Source organism: Triturus cristatus, chromosome 8 (genome assembly GCF_964204655.1).
Source record: "Triturus cristatus chromosome 8, aTriCri1.1, whole genome shotgun sequence".
Classification (NCBI taxonomy): domain Eukaryota; kingdom Metazoa; phylum Chordata; class Amphibia; order Caudata; family Salamandridae; genus Triturus; species Triturus cristatus.
The window spans coordinates 1600718608-1600741281 of NC_140591.1; the positions used below are offsets into that span (position 1 = coordinate 1600718608).

General features: G+C 45.4%; 1 protein-coding gene across 1 annotated transcript in view; it reads left to right on the plus strand.

Moving 5' to 3' along the window:
* LOC146806292 (zinc finger BED domain-containing protein 6-like) overlaps positions 1 to 17161 on the plus strand; it is a 335542-nt gene extending 318381 nt beyond the window's left edge. Inside the window, exon 4 of the mRNA XM_085623520.1 lies at positions 16636 to 17161. The gene's annotated coding sequence lies outside the window, so the exon portion shown is untranslated. The remainder of the gene's footprint in view (positions 1 to 16635) is intronic.
* The last annotated feature ends 5513 nt before the right edge of the window (positions 17162 to 22674 follow it).

Sequence of the window (22674 nt, forward strand, 5' to 3'; positions counted from 1 at the left end):
TATCTCATTTGAGGGAAAATGGGCAGATCACAGACTGTTCTCCTCATACTCTTCCTATGCATGGGGCACAGCGATACTCATCAAAAGGCACACGCCGTTTGTACCCCAGGGGAAGATCGTAGACCCGCAGGGAAGATATGTTATCGTATGGGGACGTCTGGGGACGGATATAGTCACATTGGTGTGCTGTTATGGCCTGAATATTGACACGCCTGACTTCTTTGCTATCCTATGGGGGAAAATAATGGATATAGGTACCACACGTGATCTGGGGTGGGGACTTTAATGTGGCCTTCAACCCACTCTATGATAGGTCCAATGCAGCACCACATCACTATAATTGATCGCAAGCCACGATGCAGGGGATTCTGGAGGAGGGGAGTCTCATTGATACCTGGCGACACATGCACCCCACTGCTAAAGAGGGTACACACTTTACGTCTAGGGCTGCATCTTGGGCCCGTATAGATTACTGCCTCATATCGAGAGGGTTGGGGCCAGCCATTGTTGGAGTGACCCACCTACCTCGAACTTATTCTGATCACTCACCCGTGAGTCTGCTACTAGCAGTTCCGGGCTGGGAGATGCCCCGATACAACTGGAGGTTGCAGCCCACTGCCTTGTTGGACGTGTTGTTCGACGCTGAATTGGCAGAGGAGATCCAAGAGTTCTTCCAGAGAAATAGGGGGTCTGTCGACTCGGCGGAAATACTATGGAAGGCCTTCAAGCTCATGGTCAGGGGAGTTTGCATTTCCAAGAGCTTTGGTGTGCTTCAAGATATCTGCGGCACGCTCCAAAAATTGGAGAAGGACCTTAAGTCACTGGAGACATGGATGGCCGAGGGGGAGGTGGAGCAGTCACAACTGGAATTTCGGAACAAACTATCGGAATACACGGATGCTGCAATTAGTGAATCTAAATTTATGGGAAAATACTGGAAGGCCCGGAGATATGGGGAAGTGGAGCGACCGGGAAAGGCATTGGCTGAGGTCATAAAGAAACCCCGGTTCTCAAGTTATATATTGGAAATAACGGACCCTAATGAAGTGACGCACAGGGATACGGAGGGTATATTAGGTACATTTACCACGCACTACTCCACACTGTATACATCGCAACACTGGGATCACTTTGAACTTGATACTTTCTTAGGGGACGTCGCGTTGGGTTGGCTGGAAGACCACCATAGGGAGTTCCTCTGTGCTCCGTTTGAGCTGGATGAAGTACGCGAAGCAATAATGCAGCAAAAGTCCGGCAAGGCGCTGGGATTAGATGGCATTCCCGCTGAATTTTACAAAACCTACATAGATATCCTAGCCCCTTTACTGAAGGAACTATATGAGGAGTCTCTAGAATGTGGCACACTTTCCCTGTCAATGAGAGAGGCCCTGTTAACTTCCCTCCTGAAACACAGGTAAAGCGTCCACCTCCTGTGATTCCTACAGACCGCTGTCACTCCTTAATTGTGACACCAAAATATTGGCAAAGCTCATTGCAAATCGGGTACTTCTCTTAATGGAGAACCTGGTGCTACCGGATCAGGGGGGCTTCATTCCGGGACGCGCTACCACGCATAATATCCGAACGCTGTTCTGTATTGTGCAAAATGTGTTGCCCGAACTCCCCTTGGCTGCTATCTTCTTGGATGCCACTAAAGCGTTTGATTCAGTCGACTGGGACTATCTCTTTGGCATACTGCTCCGCATGGGTTTTCCCCCTCTTTTTGTGTCCTGGATACAGCTGCTGTATCACAGACCCACTGCCAGGGTGCTTATAAATGGACGCCTGTCATCCTCATTTCACATCACCAGGGGGACTAGACAGGGCTGCCCATTATCCCCTCTCTTATTTGCCCTCGCGATTGAACCCCTGGCATGCAAATTGCGCCAGCATCATAAGGACAGAGTGCTCCGATGTCCCTTGCGACAAATATTGATTTCACTATATGCAGATGACTTGACACTATATGTTCGTGATCCCCAAAACAACCTTAATCCTTTATTACGTGAGTTCCTTGTTTTTGGGAAACTCTCCGGTGTTCATATTAATTGGGAAAAATCGCAATTAATCCCCCTGACAGCGGCGGTGGCCAAATTTCCCCTGGACTACCCGGTCAAATGATGTGATACCGATTTGCAGTATCTGGGGATTCAAGTCTCGGGGACAGAGACGAAATACTCCGCCTTAATTATGGAACTTCTATGGACCATCTTACAACTAATGCCACGAGGTGGATATCTCTCCCCCTGTTTATGGCAGGGAGAGCCTCTTTGATTAAGATGGTGGTACTCCCTCAATTTTTTTTTTTAAATAAATCTTTTTATTGAACATCAAAAATTAAACAGTGCAGGAACTGTGGCCTCGAGGGAACCTTCCTTCACACCTTCTGGGAGTGCCCTGTCATAGCGCTTTATTGGAAAGGGGTGTTGCATGTTCTTTCCCAGGTATCCAAAGTCCTCACGCTGCCGGAACCTCGGCTTTGTCTCCTCAATATCTGGGAACAGACGGACCACAAGAGAGTGGCACAGCTTTGGGTGACGTTGGGGCTCATGCTCGCAAAACGTAATATAGCCCAGCGATGGGGATCGGGGCAGGCACCTACCCTGGCGCAGTGGATCCGAGATATGGACCTTGTAATGGTGACTGAAAAAACTGTATATGTACATAGAGGATGCCCCAAGAAATGGTCCCAGGTGTGGGGTGGGTGGAATGTGTACAGAGGGAACATCTGTGAGCCCCCACCCGATACATCAGAATCTGAACTCAGTGACCAGGACTAGTTACTCCATCGCTAACAGTGGTTGGGGATGGGAACGACTGTATTATACCTTTGGCCTGCCTCATTGTCTCTGTGATACCTGTGCTGAATTGCTGAGATACATTTGGAGCTATTGTATGCTAAGCCTTGCACTGAATGAGTGGTGTTTACTTTCTCTTTTGTTTGTAAACTTAATAAAAATATTTCAAAAAAAAAAAAAAATTAAACAGTGGAGGGTCATGTCATACAAATCATCAGATTCACATTACAGGGTACCGTGTCTTCAGCCGTGATATTGCGTATCGTGTTGCTAAATTTACATCAGTGTCACATGTAGTTGGTTTCAGATCATCAATTGTTCGTCAAGGGAAGGAATTTTAAGGGATTCACACACTCCTACTCGCTCAATTTTTAAACCTTTTCTTGAACCTTCCCTATAACCCGGGATGATATTTCTGCAAAACGCTTCGATCTGAGCTCATACGATTGTATTGGGGTGGCAAACAGCCACGGGTGCAATGGGCGGTACTTACACGGCCTTATGAGCAGGGCGGGTTCAATATTCCCGACTTCGAACTATACTATGCTTGTGCTCAGGCCCATTATGCATATTTCTGGATCCATCCGCCGGCATGCATGCCACAGGTCGCGGCGGAGCATTGGCTAGCGGACCCTGTCCCGCTCGATGGGATGATGCATGCACCCCCTCGTTCGCGAGACACCGCGCCAACCACCATTACGAGCACGGTGGACGCTTGGCATTACATTATACATACCCTAGGGGACTCATCATTATACTCCTCGGCTCTGCCCCTATCGTACCACCAGCGGCTCTCTCTACTGCAGGAGACGGGCTTTCGACAACTGTGCAATCGTGTGCGCAATACGACCTGGGGAGATCTGTTTCGCAATGGTATTTTCTGCACTTCAGAACAATTTTTCGGGGATGTACGTTCCACCTCTTTGGATCTCTTCTTGTATGTGCGTCTGCGACAGAGCATGCATGCTATGCTTCCGCACTTCCCACAGAAACCCGCAAAATTTAAGCCACTTCATCAGATGTTACAGATCGCAAGCCCTAGGCATTTGGTGTCCAACTTATACCGGACAATCCGAGCATAGCGCGCGCAACCCCACAGTGCTGCCCGTGAGCATTGGACTACAGATCTGAACAATGGAATAACGGATGAACACTGGCAATATTGTTGCTCACAAACTGCGCACATATCTGCTAGTTGCAGGCTACGTATAATTCACTACAAGTTCCTACAGCGCATGTACTGTACCCCTGCCAAGATGTTTCGCTTTGGGTTGCGTGACACAGACCAATGTGATAGATGTGGTGTTCCGGGGGCAGGGTTCCTGCACTTGGCTTGGGAGTGCCCGGGGGTGATGGAATATTGGGTGCAAATAGTTGAAGCTCTAACTGACATGACGTCCCCAATGTTGGAATGTGATCCCGTGATTGCGCTCCTAGGATACACTAAACAAATCCCTAAAGCATACCGCCGCTACATCACACTCTCCGTATTGTTAGCAAAACGCAGAGTAGCCTGTAGGTGGGGGAGGGGGCGAGCCCCCAAATTTAAGGAATGGTTGGATGGTTGGATGACATGGTTTATTGTCAGGAACAACTGGCAATACACGCGGAGACGCTCCCCTGCGCTTCGAGGCCTAGAAATATTTGGGTTCCTCTCACGCACTATTTGTTGGCACACACTGTGGACACCCCCCGGACGAATCTGCCCCCACCGGAGTATCCAGTAGTCCCTCTACCACAGTTCAGTCTTAAGAGGATGGGGGACGGGGTGGATTCCCTAAGCCACGTTGTTTTAGGATGGATGTGGTTTATGGAAGATGTCTGCTAGAACTGATGTCGAACACTTGAACATCCTATGAGGTATTGGATTGCATCACAATGTCCGTAGCTTATACTGGCAGGAAACAGAATTGTAAGATGATAGTATCCCTTTGGACGAGACTCAAGACAGTATTGAGCATATATGGATGAAGTGCACCAGCAAGAGCAATGAGTACTTAATGCCTTATTTTTGTATGTCTCTAACAGCTATTTTTCAATTTATTATACATGTCCTTTATGTTGAAAATTCTAAATAAAGTTTAAAAAAAAAAAAGTATGTATTGAACCAGCGGATTTCTACCATAGTGCTACAGGCAAGTATGAAAATGCATGACAGTAATAAACCAACAGCGTAAAACGATGGTAGATTTCTACCATAGTGCTACAGGCAAATATGAAAATGCATGACAGTAATACATGCATACTCCTACGATGCAACCCTAACTAGATGTACCTAAGTTTACCTAGCACGTATGTAGATGTGGACCCAAGAATCCCTCTAGGATAAAGCCAACCCCATCATCTGAAGTGTGAGACTGTGTGACCCTATCTTGGTCTCGAGAAGGACCCCCGTGAGGGTTGTTAGACTACTGGGGGCTGAAGTGTCTGCGAGCAGGTGTCAGGATCATTAGGGTCCTCGGGAACAGTACTTCGAAGAAGCCCAACTTCCAGCAGTTCTGACTCTGCATACAATAATAATAATAATAATAATAATACAGAATTTTATTGAGCGCGAACAGCTACCTCGCACGGAGGTGTCCCGGCGCTAGACACAGGCAGAGAATACAAACCGGAATTCAAGTCATTATCAAGGTTGAGTAAAGAGCCAAGTCTTCAACAAATCCTTAAAACGGGGTTCAGAAGGAGCCTGCTGAAGCTCAGGGGGTAGTGAATTCCATAACATCGTTACATTTGACGAGAACGTTCTGCCTCCCAGACGGGCCTTTTTTATTCGAGGCACTGCTAGCTGGGTCCGGCAGTTGGAACGAAGAGAACGGGACTGTGTGTATCTTGGCAACCAATCTTTCAGATATATTGGGCACGTGCCATACAAGGATCTAAAGGCTAACGTAAGAGCCTTAAATTTGATCCTGTTGGCTACTGGTATACAATGAAGTGATCGAAGATGCGGAGAGATAGAATGCTTGAATGGAATATGCATTAACAGCCTCGCAGCCGCATTCTGGACCAGTTGCAAGCGTTGAATAAGGTATTTAGGCAGACCCAGGAACAAGCCATTCGCGTAATCCAATCTAGATGTCACTGTCGCATGGATTACCGTTTTCCTGCAGTTCACCGGGAGAAGTCGCAGGATTTTGCGAAGATTCCTGAGTTTACCTAGACAGCTTCCCATCAGCTGTTGTGTGTGCGAGACAAACGACAGATTGTTGTCCCAGCGCACTCCCAGGTTTTTTGCCGATAGGCTAGGGGAGGGGGCCGGACCCATTGCCCTCGGCCACCAGAGCTCAGAGGGGGGCGGGGTACCTTTACCAAAAAAGAGCACCTCCGTTTTGTCTGCATTAAGTTTTAACTTATTAGTATTCATCTAGCGCGCAACATCCTGAAGACAGCCTTTAAAACTAGACATGGCCGCCGCTGACACCTCTGCATATGGAAACACAAGCTGGGTGTCATCGGCATAAGATACTGCCTTGACCCCCCAGTTAGCAATAAGCGTGAAGAGTGGGGCCAGATAGACATTAAATAGTAATGGGCTAAGCGCCGAGCCCTGAGGTACACCACAGCATAAAGGCTTAGGTGTTGAAGAAACAGTCCCCAGGGCCACCTTCTGGGTTCTCTGGGACAGGTACGACTGTATCCAGTCCAGCGCTTGATCCTGTAAGCCCACTTCTGCCAATCGCATCATCAGCCTTGCATGGTCGACAGTATCAAACGCTGCCGAAAGATCCAGGAGCACCAGCAAAGCTGAGTCTCCCGAATCTAACGACCATCTTATTGACTCTGCCACCTCGATCAGAGCTGTCTCGGTGCTAAAGCCAGGTCTAAAGCCTGACTGTGTCTCATGCAGAATCTTGTTGTCCTCTATATATTTACTGAGCTGCCGCTGGATAACTTTCTCAAGCATTTTGCCCGGGGCAGCCAGCAAAGAGATAGGACGAAGGTTGCTGAGGTCCGCAGGATCCCCATTGGGTTTTTTCTTTAGAGGGAGGAGGGTCGCATGTTTCCATATATCCGGGAAGACCCCGGAGGAGATGGACGTGTTCCAAATGAGCTGTAAAGATGGGGCCACAAAGTCCGCCATTATGCTCCACAATTTGGGAGGGCAGGGGTCATCCGGCGAACCAGACTTACAGCAGCTTAGTTCCTTCCTGACTGTGGACAGAGTTATTGGTTGGAAAAAAGCCTGCGGTCCGCTTGTCAACTCTTTGACCGTCTGATCCGATTTCACCGTTGTTTCCTCGAGGCCAAATGAGTCATAGACACGTTTAATTTTATGGTCAAAATAGTCCGAGATTGTATTACAAAAGGTGATTGAAGGCGGTATCTCCCTTTCAATGCATCTGGGTTTAAAAAAGGACTGAACCACCTTAAAAACTTCTTTAGTGGAGTGCTCTGCCTGTTGAATAGCACCCGCAAAAAACAGTTTTTTTGCCTTTCTGACAGCCTTCTGAAATTTATGGGAGGCCACCTTGTATTGTGTTCTTTCCAGGGCCCCATAGTTTACCCTCCACAGCCTCTCTAACCGTTTACATTTTGCCTTCTTAGTTCTGAGGTCCTGTGAGAACCATGGAGCAGAGGGAGAGTCCCTCTTGGACATAGCGCGTTTAGCTGGAGCAATGGATGATACCATGCTCCCAATCCAGTGATGAAACCGCAGAGCGTCAGTGTTGGCATTCAGGGTTAAAGTAGGTTTGTTCTGAGCCAGCACTGGGCCCATAACGACAGGGACTAGTTTCCTCCATTGTCTTCGCATAAAAACTCGCTTACTTGGCTCTGGTCTGTCGGCCGCCAAATTTATTATAAAAGGCAGAAGCAGGTGATCTGACCAAAGTAAAGGCAGAGTCCCCTCCATCCTCACCTTTTCAATATTGGAGAGGATGAGATCGAGTGTATGACCCGCTCTATGTGTGGGACCCTCATTGATTAATCTCAGCTTGGCCGCATCTAGAGTGGCTCTTAATATCTCTGCTTGGGCGCAGTCCGTTCTATCCATATGGATATTGAAGTCCCCCACTACAAGAAAATAAGGATGGAGGAGGGAGCTCTGCACTATCACGTCCAACAGAGCTATAAGACTAGAATCATTCCCACCAGGGGGGCGGTAAATAACTAGCCCTGCTAAGGAGAACTGAGCGCCCACCTGAATGCAGAAGTGTAATCCTTCCAGACCCGCGATCAGAGTGGGGGCAGAGGATGTTAATGTGAACTGCTCTTTAAATATAGCAGCTACTCCTCCCCCTCTTTTTCCACCCTCACGATTAGCGAGACACATTGTATAGCCCAGGGGTACTGCCAAGGCTATTGCAGTCATATTGTCATCGCTCAGCCAGGTTTCAGTCAAAAATAGGGCATCCCACTCATGATCCTCCAATAGCAGCCAGATATCGTCGGCATGATTTGAGAGGGATCTGCAATTCAACAACCCAACTCTAAGACTACTATTACCGAGCGGTCTTGACTTACAGAGCCCCTTCACCTCTCCATTGCCCCGCCCACCCCACGAAACCCCACACGTCTCACATGTGTGCTCGATGAGAACGGCACTTGGGTCAAACCTGTGAGTGCAACCCGCTACCTCTATGTTAAGCCTCCACAGTTCATCTCGCGACCACACGGTCCTCTCCTTGTATGTGCCACTACCAGCAGCATGCCTGGCCCCGGCCGCGGTCTGGTCGCGGACGGGCGCAGACGGGCTTGCCTTTGGCGCGCCTTTGGCGCGCCGCCGGTGCGCCCGCTGCGCGCGTCCGCTGCGCGTTAGCCAGGGCATCTGTTTTAAGCGTATGGCAGGTCCGACAACTAGAGCAACAACTCCCGAGCACCGGAAGTAGCAGTCTCCCTCCACATCAATCGGGACTGCACCCGCGGTGGAACGGGGAGGAGCTACCGGTCACGGCAGGTACTCGTGTGAAAAAGACAGTTTCCAAATATATTTTTGCAAATAGCAATGTTAAAAGTACATTTATGTGCAAGTAGCGCTATAAGGAAACGGCGATTTTTAAAAACAGGAGGTGGAACATTGATATTAAAATACGGGCTTCAGACAAGCAATTAGAGCAGGAAACTTAAAACAATGGCTCAACAACAAGAATTAGCTAGCAGGACTTGGCAGTATTGTCTCTCTGCGCGCGTCCGCTGCGCGTTAGCCAGGGCATCTGTTTTAAGCGTATGGCAGGTCCAACAACTAGAGCAACAGCTCCCGAGCACCGGAAGTAGCAGTCTCCCTCCACATCAATCGGGACTGCACCCGCGGTGGAACGGGGAGGAGCTACCGGTCACGGCAGGTACTCGTGTGAAAAAGACAGTTTCCAAATATATTTGTGCAAATAGCAAGGTTAAAAGTACATTTATGTGCAAGTAGCGCTATAAGGAAACGGCGATTTTTAAAAACAGGAGGTGGAACATTGATATTAAAATACGGGCTTCAGACAAGCAATTAGAGCAGGAAACTTAAAACAATGGCTCAACAACAAGAATTAGCTAGCGGGACTTGGCAATATATCAGAGGCAATGTATATCAGAGGATCAGAATGTCCAGATGAGGGGAAGGGAAGTATGAAGGGGACTGCGGGGAGGGAGATCTGGAACAGAGAAGGCACCTGGCAACAACGTTTTCATAGAAAGGAGAACTATACACAACTATAAGGATATGCTTATGCTTTTTAACAAATGAAGGTTACCTGTGAAAAAGAAAAACTCAAAACTGTGGTATGCTTCTACTTCAGATACATCAATAATGTTCTAGGAAGCTTGAATCACAAATAAGGAGAACTGTTTGTCAAAAGATTATAGTAAACAACAGGTTTGCCAGTCACTTTTTCATTTAAAGGTTCATCAAATAAACTTTGCCAAGATCTGTTCATCCACAGTTATAATCCACTATGTTGCCAGCACAATACACTTTGCAAAGATCTGTTCAGTCACAGTTTAAATAAAATATGTTGCCAGTAATCGTTCATGTGTCTTTTTTTGTGTGCAAATAAGCTTTGCCAATGACTGTTCATCCCACAGTTACTGCCAAAAGAAAATCTGTTTGTACATAGAGTCCCACAAGTTATCCCACGAGCTTACAATGTGTGCAGCATTAAACAGCCTCCACAGTTTTCTAAAGGCTGTCCTACCTGAGAGATGTAGGGTGGTAGAGGTTTGGCTTACCGCGATGTCAGGCATATCACTAGAGCCAACAAAAACAAGGAACCGCTCTTCATTGATACCGTTGTTAATCTGCAGTACATGGTTGGGTGTGGTCGCTTTTTATAAACAGCTGCGAGCATATGGCAGCCGCATGGGGACATGTGAATTATGCGGCTGCAGTTGAAAGTGTATGGCAGCCACATCGGGTCATGTTGAGAGTCCTGCCTAACGACTGCAACCAAAAGGAAAAAAGAATACCAAAAGGGAAACAAACAAAACAATGGGATAAACAAGCCATATGTAAAAAGCATAAACATAGCGACTAGGCATTAAGGCATGCTCTTGTCTGCTGCTATCTCTGTGATGCACATCATGGGCACAATCATCAAGTCTACTGACCGCTTGTCATTGCACACAAAACAATGTTATACCTCATTGCTCACACTGGAGCCATGGAGGTTCATGACAGCAGGAACATCAGCGTCTCGTGTTGGTGTTTCAGCATGGAAGTCATTTTCTCCTCTCCTGCCTCAGCAAATATATAGTGTTTATATACCCAATGTGCTACCCCCAGGGGATATACCTTGCTGTGTGATGTTGGACTGGGATGACGGAAGAAATTACCCATATATATAGTTATTATGCAGGAGATGGTAGTTCTACTGAGTTTCCAAGAATCCTTATTCATAGTGCATGTTAGACTTGGCATCTTTTGGCGTGTCTGCTCTGGGTTTTTGCTTTCTGGCCTCCCGGTTTTGACTCTGTTTTTGCTGGTATAATGTTTCTGCTCACTTTTCTCACTGCTGATCAGTGGTAAAGTGCAGGTGCTCCTGTGGTAAAGTGTGTTATGGACTGTTGTTTTCACGATTGGATATTTGATTTACGTGTCAGTCCCTAGTAAAGTGCACTATGAGTGCCGGGCCCTGTGAATCAAATGCTACTCGTGGGCATGCAGCACGGATTGTGCCACCCATGTATTAGCCCGGAAAAAGGTATCTTACACCTGCCATCGCAGAGTCTGCACGCAGTTGCGTCTGCCATGTCGACTCAGCCCATGCCCACACTGGCCAGTAACAGAACCTTCCCTTTTCTTACAAGTCAGGCGCCGCTAAGGTAGGCCAAAGGTACCCCTGTGGGAAGGGTGCAGTGTATGTGAAAGGCAGGACATGCCCGGGTGAGTGCAGCGTGTCCTGACAGTGAATACAGCCCTATTCTCTCTTCACTATTGCAAGGTTACCTCTTCCCCGTAGGACGGATCAGGCAGTTTGTTTATAACATCTTATGAACACAAAGGGCCCAGGGAAGGAGGTAAGGAAATGAAGTTTAGTATGCCTGAACTCAGAATCTAAAGATGCAGCTTATAGAGAAGGTGCTTTTTCCATTCTGAGTTAGTAAAGGCCACTTTTAGAAAGTGGGTATTATTTTGCTCAGTCATCCCGTGTGCCTCTGCCGGCATGTGGATTGCATGTCTGGGTATTGGATGACAGAAGGCTGCGGAGCGGGTGTGGCTTCACATAGTCTAGGTAGGTCAGGAAAGGGCTGAATAGACCTGGGCTGCGATGGGGGAAAAGGGAGGAGATTTCCTTGCACCTCAAAGGGCCTGGTGTGCCTCTGACAATGCCGTCTCCACCTCCTGCCAGAAAATCACACCAGAGAAGGCTGAACTTGTTCTGGCCGGGCACAGACACCCTCTGCTTGAAAGAGCAAACGATTTTTGTTTACAAATACATGAGGCCCGACCCCTGAACTTTAGAACTCATCTGGATCGAGAAGACTGCCAAGAAGAAGAGCCGGAGAAGCTGCAAAAAGGAACGACTGCTTTGCTGGGTACTTTGCTGGGCTGACCTGCAGTGGCTGCTTCTGCCTTGGGCAGTGAAAGGACTGGACTGGACTTTCTGCGACCTAATTTGTGAGTCTTTCCAAGGGCTTGAGGTAGAGCTTGCCCTCTGTTCACGAAGTCTCAGAAACAGGAAAGACTTCAAGTTCTTCAACCCGCAGCACTGGGGACTGTGTGTTTTGTGCTGCAACCCGAAGAACGCCAACTCGACGACATCTACGACGACCCTGCCAACTCCGTGTCCTGAAGGCACCGCAGAGGGCACCACTGCAATGCGGCACCTTGACCCTGTTCTTATCAATGACGCCTGCTGATGCCATCACCGAGCCACTGCTCTCAACGTGACCTGTGGGCACCGCACTCCTCATCGCCTCGCTACACGACGCTGCTGTGGCCTTCCTGACACCGCCACTGCACTGGGACCTGCTAGCACCGTGACGAGCACCGCCTTCATCTTGCACTGTGGCCCTGGTCTCACCGACGACACCATCTGACACCGCCACCGAGCTGCTGCTCGCATGCGACCTGGGGGTACCGCACGCTGCACCGCTGCACTTTGCACCGCAGCACCCGACGCCTGCCGGCGCCAGCGCTCCTGATCCCATCAGAAAGGAGCTCGACCTGCAACGCGAGTGACTTCAAGGGCCCCATTGCCCTGCATTTCCGAAAGATACTGTTTGAGGGTCCTCCCTACACCGTAGCTGGCTTGCAACACCGCAGCCAGCCAGAACTGTCTGGATTTGTTTGCTCACGACGCTGTGATAGCCCCGGACGGAGCATTCGACATAAAGGAACTTTGAATCTTATTTGGATAACTGCAGACTTTTCTTTACATATAGTATTGTGGGTTTTTATTGTTCTTGGTCTTGTTGAAAGTATATAAAATTATTGGTTATTTTTCTAAACTGGTGTGGTGCCCTTTTGTAGGGCTTACACTGTATTACTGTTGGTTGGGTGCAAAATGCTTTACACACTGCCTCTAAGATCAGCCTGACTGCTTATGCCAAGCTACCCAGGGGATGAGCAGGGGTTATTTTCGGAGTGTAACTTCCTTATCCTGACTTGAGTAGAGGTTTCTGCCTGGCTTCGACATAGGCCCTAGCCTACCGGAAATCCCATTTCTAACAATAAATGAGGCTAGTTTTCAGAGAAAACCCCATGTCATTTAGGCATTACTGTAACTAGGTAAAAGCTCAGTACTAAGAACCGTTATGTAGTGTAATGTCAGGGGACTATAAGTGAATGGTCTGGTTGCTACCTGAGCCTATATCAGGCAAATGTCTGAAACATAACACCCACTCCTCATCCGACTGGATGAGATATTAAAAATTCTAAATATACTTCTAATATATGCAAACAATTAACAAGTAAAAAATGTGTTAAAAAATGCTAACATTCCAGTATAAGCTGCAGAAGTCTCTCAAAATATGTTCGTACATATGATCCGAACAATATTGAGTGCCTGAAAGCCATGCAGTTTCAACAAGAGAAGCATACAAATTGTGTTGTTTTTTTAAATTCCAAGTTTTGGTTGTTTTAAAAAAGGCCAAATTTTCCCCAGCACACGATGAGCCAAATGTTTGTGTCCTGTTTGGGAGACACAACATCACTGCTGCTTGCCATCTCAGATGACGATCCCTGCAACACCTCACAGATCAGGTCAATTGAGCACAGATGATCTTCTGCAGAGCCCACAGCCGATGCCGGGGAACCCTGTATGGTATCCATGACTTGTGTGCCTGTAAAGGAGCCAGTCTCCGTTCCAACACGAACTGAAGCATCCCGTGGTGGCTCTATGAATGCCGACATCAACATGGGAAGATGCTGAGGACACAGCAGTACATGGGCCTTTAATGGATCAAGAAAAGCATCCACGTCTGGTTGTGCAACCGATGGAAGTGTTGGACATAGATCCAACACGCATTCTTGTCAGAAAGTAGGCAGTGGAGGACAGGCAGAACACAGTCAATCCAGACTTGTCAAAATGATGAGAACCAAGACTCGCTCAGTTCCCGAAGGCGAGGTATGCCCAGATGGAGTACCATGCGATCACGGTATTTGTTCTACAGGAGTGTTTTTTTCCATCTCCTTGGTGAATGGGACGTCCATTGCGTAGCAGAAAAATTAGAATCAGTATTCCTGCTCTTAGGAATAGGATCAGCAGAAGACCTCCAAAAATGCTTCCAAATACGGAGTGCATGAAGGCTGGAATCACTCCGAGGACTGTCTGAAAGGTGCTTAACAGTCCAGAACCTATAATCTTAAATAGGTGCACTATACCCATCGTATTAAACATGTTAAAGATACATTGTACCATTTATGTGAAATGGAAAGGGCAGTTTGTTCATACAAGTGCCTGTATCTCAGCTGAGGACTTTGCAAACTGAAGGTCAAAGGTCTCTTGTGGAGGTCAAGGGCACAATTTTCTGTAGAAGCATGTCTTTCAATTTGCTCAGAGTATCAAACCGTATACAAGAAGTATTCAGTGAAGGCCATAACTGTTCCTCCCTGACTGTGTTGGTCGGTGGAAACAATACTTGCATACAGCAAGTAACCCTGGAGCCAACAGTGACAAGATATTCGATGCCTGGAAGCATCCCACAACAACCGTGATCATTCAGTATCAAGTAACTCCCATTTGAGAGCAACTGGAACACCGGATCAATCACGGCAGCTGGGGAACCTGTCAAATGACAGGATAAGTTTGCAATTGAACCATTACAGGCCCCGTGAAGCATGATATCCTGGCAAATGAGTGATCCACATAAGGAGTTTTCACAGTTTGTACCGCTTAGAAACACTTGTCGCCACTCCTTCATCAAAATCTATGCAGTAATTCTTAAGATTCCTTGATGAATTCCTTACCCATTTCTTCATATCTGCCTGCCTGTTGTTGTTCTAACCAATACTGAAACTGGCAAGTTGTGACCGGTAATGTTATATGGCCATGAATTAACCATTCTGTGGATGGTGACTCTGCCACAGTGAAAGGTAATTGGCACAGTTTTTCAATACGCAGCATTGTATATTTTGCCCCTCTTTGTGCAATTGTCATCTGCTTTTTTGTTAGATTGTAAGTAGAGAACAGGGATATGCTATTGATAAATCGCCATGGCACATAACCAGAAAGCAATGATTGTAGCGTCCAGCTTAACAACATAATACAACGTAACTGAGACTGTCCGTGCTGTAATATGCACAAGTCTTTTTCTAGTATATCTATAGCAGAAGATACAATGTTGCCCAGTGAATAAATCCTTGTTGTTAATGCATACCATTATCGACTACTGCTAAAGCTTTTTCAAGGTTAATTGTATCTATTTCACGGAGTCTCTCCATGGCTTCTTCCTGAGAGATTTTCCAGATTTCATTATAGACAGCATATAAGAAAAGTTTCTGACATGGCTTTCTGGGACCCAATAAAAAATCCCTTAGATCCATGTCTTCTGACAGTAAGGATAAGTGCAGTTTCACCTGGGACAGTGTTGAGGTTTTTAGCCCATCGAAGCATAACTTCCCAACACTGTATGATGTCACCACCCCCAGATGTTCTCGTTGTACACAGCTTTGTTCTGGCCTATGGATACTAAACGCCTTTGGTGGTACCCTTGAATCTTGACTGACATCTATTTGCATCTGTGTGCCAAACTAACCATCCCTTCCATTTGGGGTAAAGTTCTGCCACCCCTCAAAGTTTGTACGGTGAGGGAAAACGAGGTATGTTCAAATCCTTGTTTTTGGCTAATCCAAGACAAGAAGTCTTCTGCACTGTGTCATTCCGAAAGATGATTTGTTCTGGAACGAGACATGCTCTAAAAGAGTGCCTCTGCTCCCTGAACTTGCCATTCATTTGAACCCCAGACTGATTTTATGTTTATAGTGTCCTTCCATAAGTTGAAACCCTGTTCAGACAGTTGGGTAATAAAGGATGCAGAGTAAATCTGGTTTGTGTTTGTTAGCATATTTTTCTGTGAAGTTGTAGGTGCAACCCTATAGTAATATGAGGTCGGGTCTGAAGTGTTAAACCCTGAAAAATAGGAAAACGTCTGTGCAAATGTTCACAAACTACCTTTTGGTAGCATCGGGCAATGTTCCCATTGGTGGTATATAAATACAATATGTGGGATACTGGATTTATGTAAAAAGAGATGACCATAACGATGGTAACAGTACATATTGTGTATCAGTTGTGTCCTCTTATGTTTCAGTGCTTGAAAATGCAGCAGATTGTTCTAAATCAGGCAACATGTTATTTACAGTTTCAAAATCCCAATTATCAGAAAGTGTACTAGAGGTAATGATATCATTTAAAGAAATTGTGAAAACATGTGGTATTTTCAAAAACTCTGTGGGACCATATGCATCTTAATCACACCTATCCCAAACTGTACCATCAGGAATTGGAACAGCTGTATTGTTCACAAAGGGCAGGTCTCTTTGTTCATGGTGAGATGACGTATAAGGTTTCAGGACCAAGTTCACATTAGATACTGGGACATAGTTACTGTTCATGAGTAAGAAAAGACAGTCACTAGGATAATCCAGAATAGAAAAAAAAATATTCCCTTAAGTATCCAGAGTTGTCGCCATTATGACAACAGGTAAGTCTTTTTCAGAAAAATTTAAAAATCAACAAGTTGTCTTTTACCGGAGACTGGAGATGGCATTGATTCAGGCTCACAGGGATCAAGCGAGAAGGCATCAAAATCCATGAAGTAGCCAGATGCAGTTTGATCTACCTTTAGTAGCTTAGCAGGTTTTGTTGAACCGGCAGCCATCTCTTGTAGAGACTGATTGATTTAGAATTGTTGGTATATCGAATTGATACTTGTCTTTCATTTGTATTTTGATTTTCTGTTTCAACAGGAACGATTTCCGTTTCATTGTTGGAAAGTCCATTACTTTGTATTCGTGACTCTTCAAATGTTATGAGTCTTTCTGTCTGAACTTCCTGTATGGTAGCGAAAGGAGAATGATGACTACCCAGGAGCCCACAAGGCCTACTGTTCAGTATCGGCCACATAGTGTGATTTGATCCGATCGATGGAGACAAATCTCTTTTCTTTTTTGCAGGCAAGAGGCAGAAGAAGTACTGTTCTTGTTCCTTCGACAATCTGTGAAGTGGTTGGAACTACAAATATTGAATTAGGCACAACTTATTGGGTTCCAAGTGTGGTTTTTATGACAAATTGTATTGTCTTTTTCAATGTACTATCCATTACATACTGTGCTGTCTTTTCTTATGTATATGTTGTTTGTTGTATGATTTATTACCTTAATGAATTGTTTATAAACAGATTGGTTGTTTCTCCTTAGCCACAACTAGCAAAATCCTGTTTAACTTAACTTGAAATTGATGTAATTTCTTATGATGTTGTTTTTAATGAGTAATTGATTTGGATATATTTTTTACATGTTTTTAAAAAAAGAATAAAATAAATATATTTTTAACTCTTGTGGTTTGGCCTTGGGTATACAATTAGACTCCTTCCGGTATAATTGGTGTGAGAATAATTAGTTGGTGTCTGTTGCGATTCATATATTGAATTTAGATAACCAAAGGAAGCTTGATTTTTATCAGTAATTTGAACCCTATTACTTTGGTCTAAGGGATCCCTCTCTGTATTTCCAGCTTGTTCCTTCGACAGCCAAGACAGGGACAGGCTTCTGTATGATGGTCCGAATTCATTTTTGTCCACACTCTTTTCTCTGACTAGATCCCCGACTTCTGGCATCCAGGCAGGTCTTGTTGTGACTGATTTGACTTCCCCAGTGGCAGTGCGTTTTACTTGCACGTTGCTTTGTAGTGCCCCGGATTCATTGAGATCCTGTAAAACAGACAAACGTTTATTGATGTCAAATGGTTTTTCATATGCCACTGTGCTTTCACAATCAAGATCAGGTACCCACATTCTTGTCCCAAATAGGACCTCATCAGGAGTGACACCTCCTGGGGAACGTCTTGGCATCTTGTTAGTGGCTTTTTGGACCCCATATAAGTGATTGACTCAACTACCACCCAAACCTAATATTCTTGCTGTTAAATATTGCTTTAAATCTCGTTTTTTAGTCTCCACGACCAAATTTCCCTCAAGATGTTACGGAGAGGAGTACCGCAATGCAACACCCAAACTTCCAAGGGCCTCCTTGTAAGCCCTAGAGCTAAAAGCGGGGCTGCAGTCATAATGTAATGAGCCAAATGCGTATGTCCCTGTAAAGACTAGCAAATCTTTTATAACAGTTTGAGCGTCAGCCGAGTGCTGAGGCCATACCCATAGGAATCTAGAGTATGAATCAACCGCCACCAAGATGTACTTGTTAGCCCCATCAGATTGTGGGGGACAGCGAGTGGCCTGTCTGATATGAGTAATGGTATCTGTGATGGATGTGCTACGGTGGAACCCTTGGTGGCCACCAATAGTGTTGTTCCAGTAAAGAAACTGTCATTGTAACTTCTGCGTGTGCAAAACCTAGAACCTTGTGTGCAGCTAGAATTAAACCTAATCTGCGATCCATGTTTGGTATTACTCTATCCCTCACTCCTGGAACTTAAGTATACGGAATATTATTTGCATCTAAATTGTAGGAGTACTTGAGTGGAAAGCCTTTTGGTAAGGCTGTACTGTTTTTGCATGAAGCAATGACAGCTACCATTATCTGTCCGTCTATTGTTGTTTTTGAACAAGTGATTGCAACTACGGCAGCAGTTCGTACTGCCCCTTTTGCATTTTCATCAGCCAATTAATTCCCTTTAATGTGAATGCCATCACGTTGAGGACTCAGGGTGTGTATCATGTGAGCGCTGGAAGTTCGTTTTTCTACTCAGCTACCTGTTCCCACAGCATTTTATGCTTTATTGTGCAACCGTTTGAGTCTTTAAACCCATTCTCACCACAGTAGTAAAGATATTTGTTGTATGACTGCACACAGTAAAATGAATCGCACACAATTAGTGTGGGGTATTCTCGATCCGTTTTTATTAGTACCAGTAATAATGCTTTTAATTCTGCTAGCTGCTCAGTCTCCTAGAGACTGTGTGTTCGTACTTCTAGGTTGGAACTTGCCTTCCTGCATACTATCCTTCACAATCGCACATGCAGTGCTGTATTTTTGTTTGCTACCTACAGCCGGCTGAGCAGATCCGTCAATGTAATTCTTTACTATTTTACAGGATTTTGTCATTAAAAAAAAACAAATGTCTCCTGCTCTGCCCGCTGCTGATCAACTAATCTTTTAGCACTGTCTGATGGCACAGCCTTACTAACTGTATCATTGGTGCACAGACTCACATATTTCTGGGTAAGAGCATCTATTCTACATGGCACACTAATGTATATTGAAATCTAAACAAAACGTAAATGTTCAGTCCCATTTGGTTCATCTTTATACTTTCATTTTCCTGTAATCCATCTGCAGGAGCTTACCAACATTTATGTTATTTTCCACTTTGTTTCACAAGCGAACTGCTTTTTAACTTCCATACCATAGTTGGTCCTACAAACATCCTGGGGCCTCTCAATCAGCTCTGCGTTCCTGGAAAGGTACTGTTTATACTACCCGGGGTAGGTTTATGTCCCCCTAGTGCTATCTGCATGCCATCCACTCTAGGCCCGAGTGGAGTCGCTATATCTAGGTATTTCCAGCACACATTTTTTTTTGTTCACACAATGGGTTTGGAAATTCTTGACTCATTAGTTATGAACCTCCTACACCCAGTTTTTATGTATCGGAGCACGATGATGGGGCTAGTTAATCTTTTGATTACACACCTACTGTTTTTAATTGCTCCCTAGATTTCCTCTATTTAAACTGAAAAGTGATTGTGTTGCAGGAACATTACACATGTAGATCAATTGTTTCTCTAATCTTTCTCAGATATTGGTGTAACAGCTTCCTGATGAAGGCACTATTGCTGAAATGCACATAGTTACATAATCTTCAAGCCTTGTACAATACGATTAATGTTTTCGTCAAAATATAGAATATGTAATGAAGGTTTACTGTCTCTAGTCATATACCATGAAACCCATTGTTAATAGGAGACAATGACATTTTGCTGTAATTGTATCTATCTGACTTCATCATGTGGTAGACCATTCACACATTTGTGTATTAACCTAATATTAAGGACAATTTATACAATGTTGTTTAACAAAGTCTTGACTACTTGCTCATTGAGTGTTATTTTTGAAATTGTATAAAACATTTTTATATATGTCATTTTTGCATAACAATATTTGTGTATCTATGTCTATTCTTTGAGTATGCATTGTGTTATGTTCATATGATATCCACACGCCTGCTGATTTAGATTAAATATATCTTGCTCAAGTATATATTCAAATTGCACCCTTCAACATCATCCACATGATCCCTAGCTTACCTCGCAGTGCACTTGCTGGCTACCAGGGCTTTTAGGTCATTGATTTCCATCCTAAGAGTTCCCACATCCTTTCAGTGATGGTTACCCTTGTTGAACCTTACGCAGAATGAGATAAAGATGACTATTGTCCATGGACATTGTATCTATCTTGATTTCCAGCACCTGACTAGTATTTCAGTGGTGCCCTGTGGACTGTCCACAGATACCAGTGCCAGATTAAATTCTGACCACTTTCCTGGCGTCCTGGTCCAAGGACCGCATACTGTATTGTATTAGATTTCACCGCCTTCAACTCCTTATCCTTCACTGTGGTAGATATGCCAGTGGGAGTCTTTTAGAAGGAACCAAAGATACCGCATCTGGCATGCCCCTTTAGGGATAATTTGCAGACAATCCCAGTTTCTCCCTCAGGCATTTACGGTTGACTAAATGCACAGCTGGCCACTGTGTACACAGCTTGGAAATAGGATTCACCATCAACTCACTGCACTCAAATTCGCTCAGGACCAGGACAATAGCTCCTCCAAGGTAACCACTGCATGTTGCTCTCTACGCATGTGCCACACACAGGATTCTCTTCTGCAATAAGCTTGTAGCCCTCCTACAACCTTACATAAGGCCATGTTTGGGCTGTACTGCGCCTCTCCAAACTGCAGTTGTACGGCCCAGGGATCCCCACTAGGTGACCCTGTGTCCCATCCTCAGAAGGGCAGTCTCATAACAGTACCACTATAGCGCCTTTTAACAGGGTCAAGCAGGCTGCTCCACAGGGCTCCAAAACCGCCCAACAGCTCAGAGGGCAGTATCAACTGTTGCCCTGTACCCACATTGGCCATCAAGGACACAAAACATATTAGCAGAGCTCCCTTATGTCCTCCTACATCCCTGACAGGCTCATCAGACAAAGTCTTCTCACATATAGCGGCGCACTGTATGCATTTCAACCTTGCTGCCTCGTACAGGGCACTCCCCCTTTTGACAGTCACCCATTTAAAGCCCAGCATCCCAAGAGGGACCTTCCTTTGTTGCCTTCACAGTCAAGGTATGGTGCTTACTTGTTTGGAGATGTTCCCACATGCTTCTGTGCAGCTCTTGGTCCCTGCCATCCATTGTGCTAATTGCGGTGATGATTCTGCCCTGAAATCAGCCTCTAGTCAGATCTGGGATGATCCATCGTTCCACACCACCGATCCCCCCTTTGACCAGTAACCAGTTCTAGTCAGCAAGTCAGGTAGGCACTGCTACCTTACTAATGATGGGCCGAGGATCCTCCTCCTAGCGGCAACCTGCAGCTACAAGTCCCAGGCCTCCCGTGGCTCCCGCATAGGCCAGGAACTCGGGACCCTGAGCCAGAGATCTTCCAGGCTCATAGTGCTGTCTGCACCTCATATGCAACAGGGCGCTGCTCAGCACAGTGCACTCCATCACACCAGGCCATCCTCCCTGCCCCAGCCTCATGGCAATGCCATGGCTGGCAAGATCAGCAAGTGTGAGCCAGTTTTTATAAATACAGTAAGTGCAGAAAAGCCCCAGAGTGAACAGCAATGCAGCTCTTGGGTCCATCTGCTCATACACTTCAGGATTCCACAAGATTTTGCTCTTCTTTGCCAGAGCGTCCCTGAGGAACATCTATTCAGCCATCTTGGCTGGCCATGCCTCCTGCGGGGGCATAAGTTATAGTTAGCTCACATAACTATAACTGTTGAATTTCACTGGTTTTGTACGTGTGAAATCTGAGCCTACATATAATATCTCGGTCACCTTTGCTTTTTTATTGAATTTCTCAGAATTTTATTTCCCAACTATAATGTCCCTGTAATGTTTTTATTTATTTATAAACTTTTGTGTAGCGCGGACATGACCTAGGCGGGTATCAGAGTGCTTCACAATAAGGGTAGGTAGGATGACCCCAGGGGGTTTTGGAGTGCTTCACATTTAGGGTCAAATGGATTCAGTAATGATAGAAGAACATTCATTATATGCAATACAAATATGTGCATACCCTGTTAACACTGTTATTCTCCAGTGTACAACCATGTAATAGACAATAAAGGCATCGGAGACGAGGGCAGTAATGAAGCAGCAGAGTCAAGGCCTTTAGGGCAGAAACCTGAGTATTAGGATTTTTTTCACTTACTTTTTTAAAGAAGCAGTGGGTGGGATTCGATTGACTTCTGGAGGAAGAGAGTTCCAAATCTTTGAGGCAATGCCTGAGAAAGCTCTGGTACTTATTCTCTTTTTGTGGAAAATCTGTAGTTTCAGGAGCAGTGAACTTGCACTTCGAGAAGGTCTGCAGTGACCTGATAATTCTAGTTTGTGAATCAGATAAATGGGGGTCTAGAAGTGAAGGCAAGCTTTAGCTGTATTCTTGCTTCATATGGTAGCTAATTTACGGATTATAAGGCTAGGGATATGTGATCATTTCTTTTTGTACCAGTAATCAATCTGGCTGCAGCATTAATAGAAGCCCTTAGAGGGCCAAGTTTTGTTTGAGAAGACCACAGAGCATCAAACTACCTTGG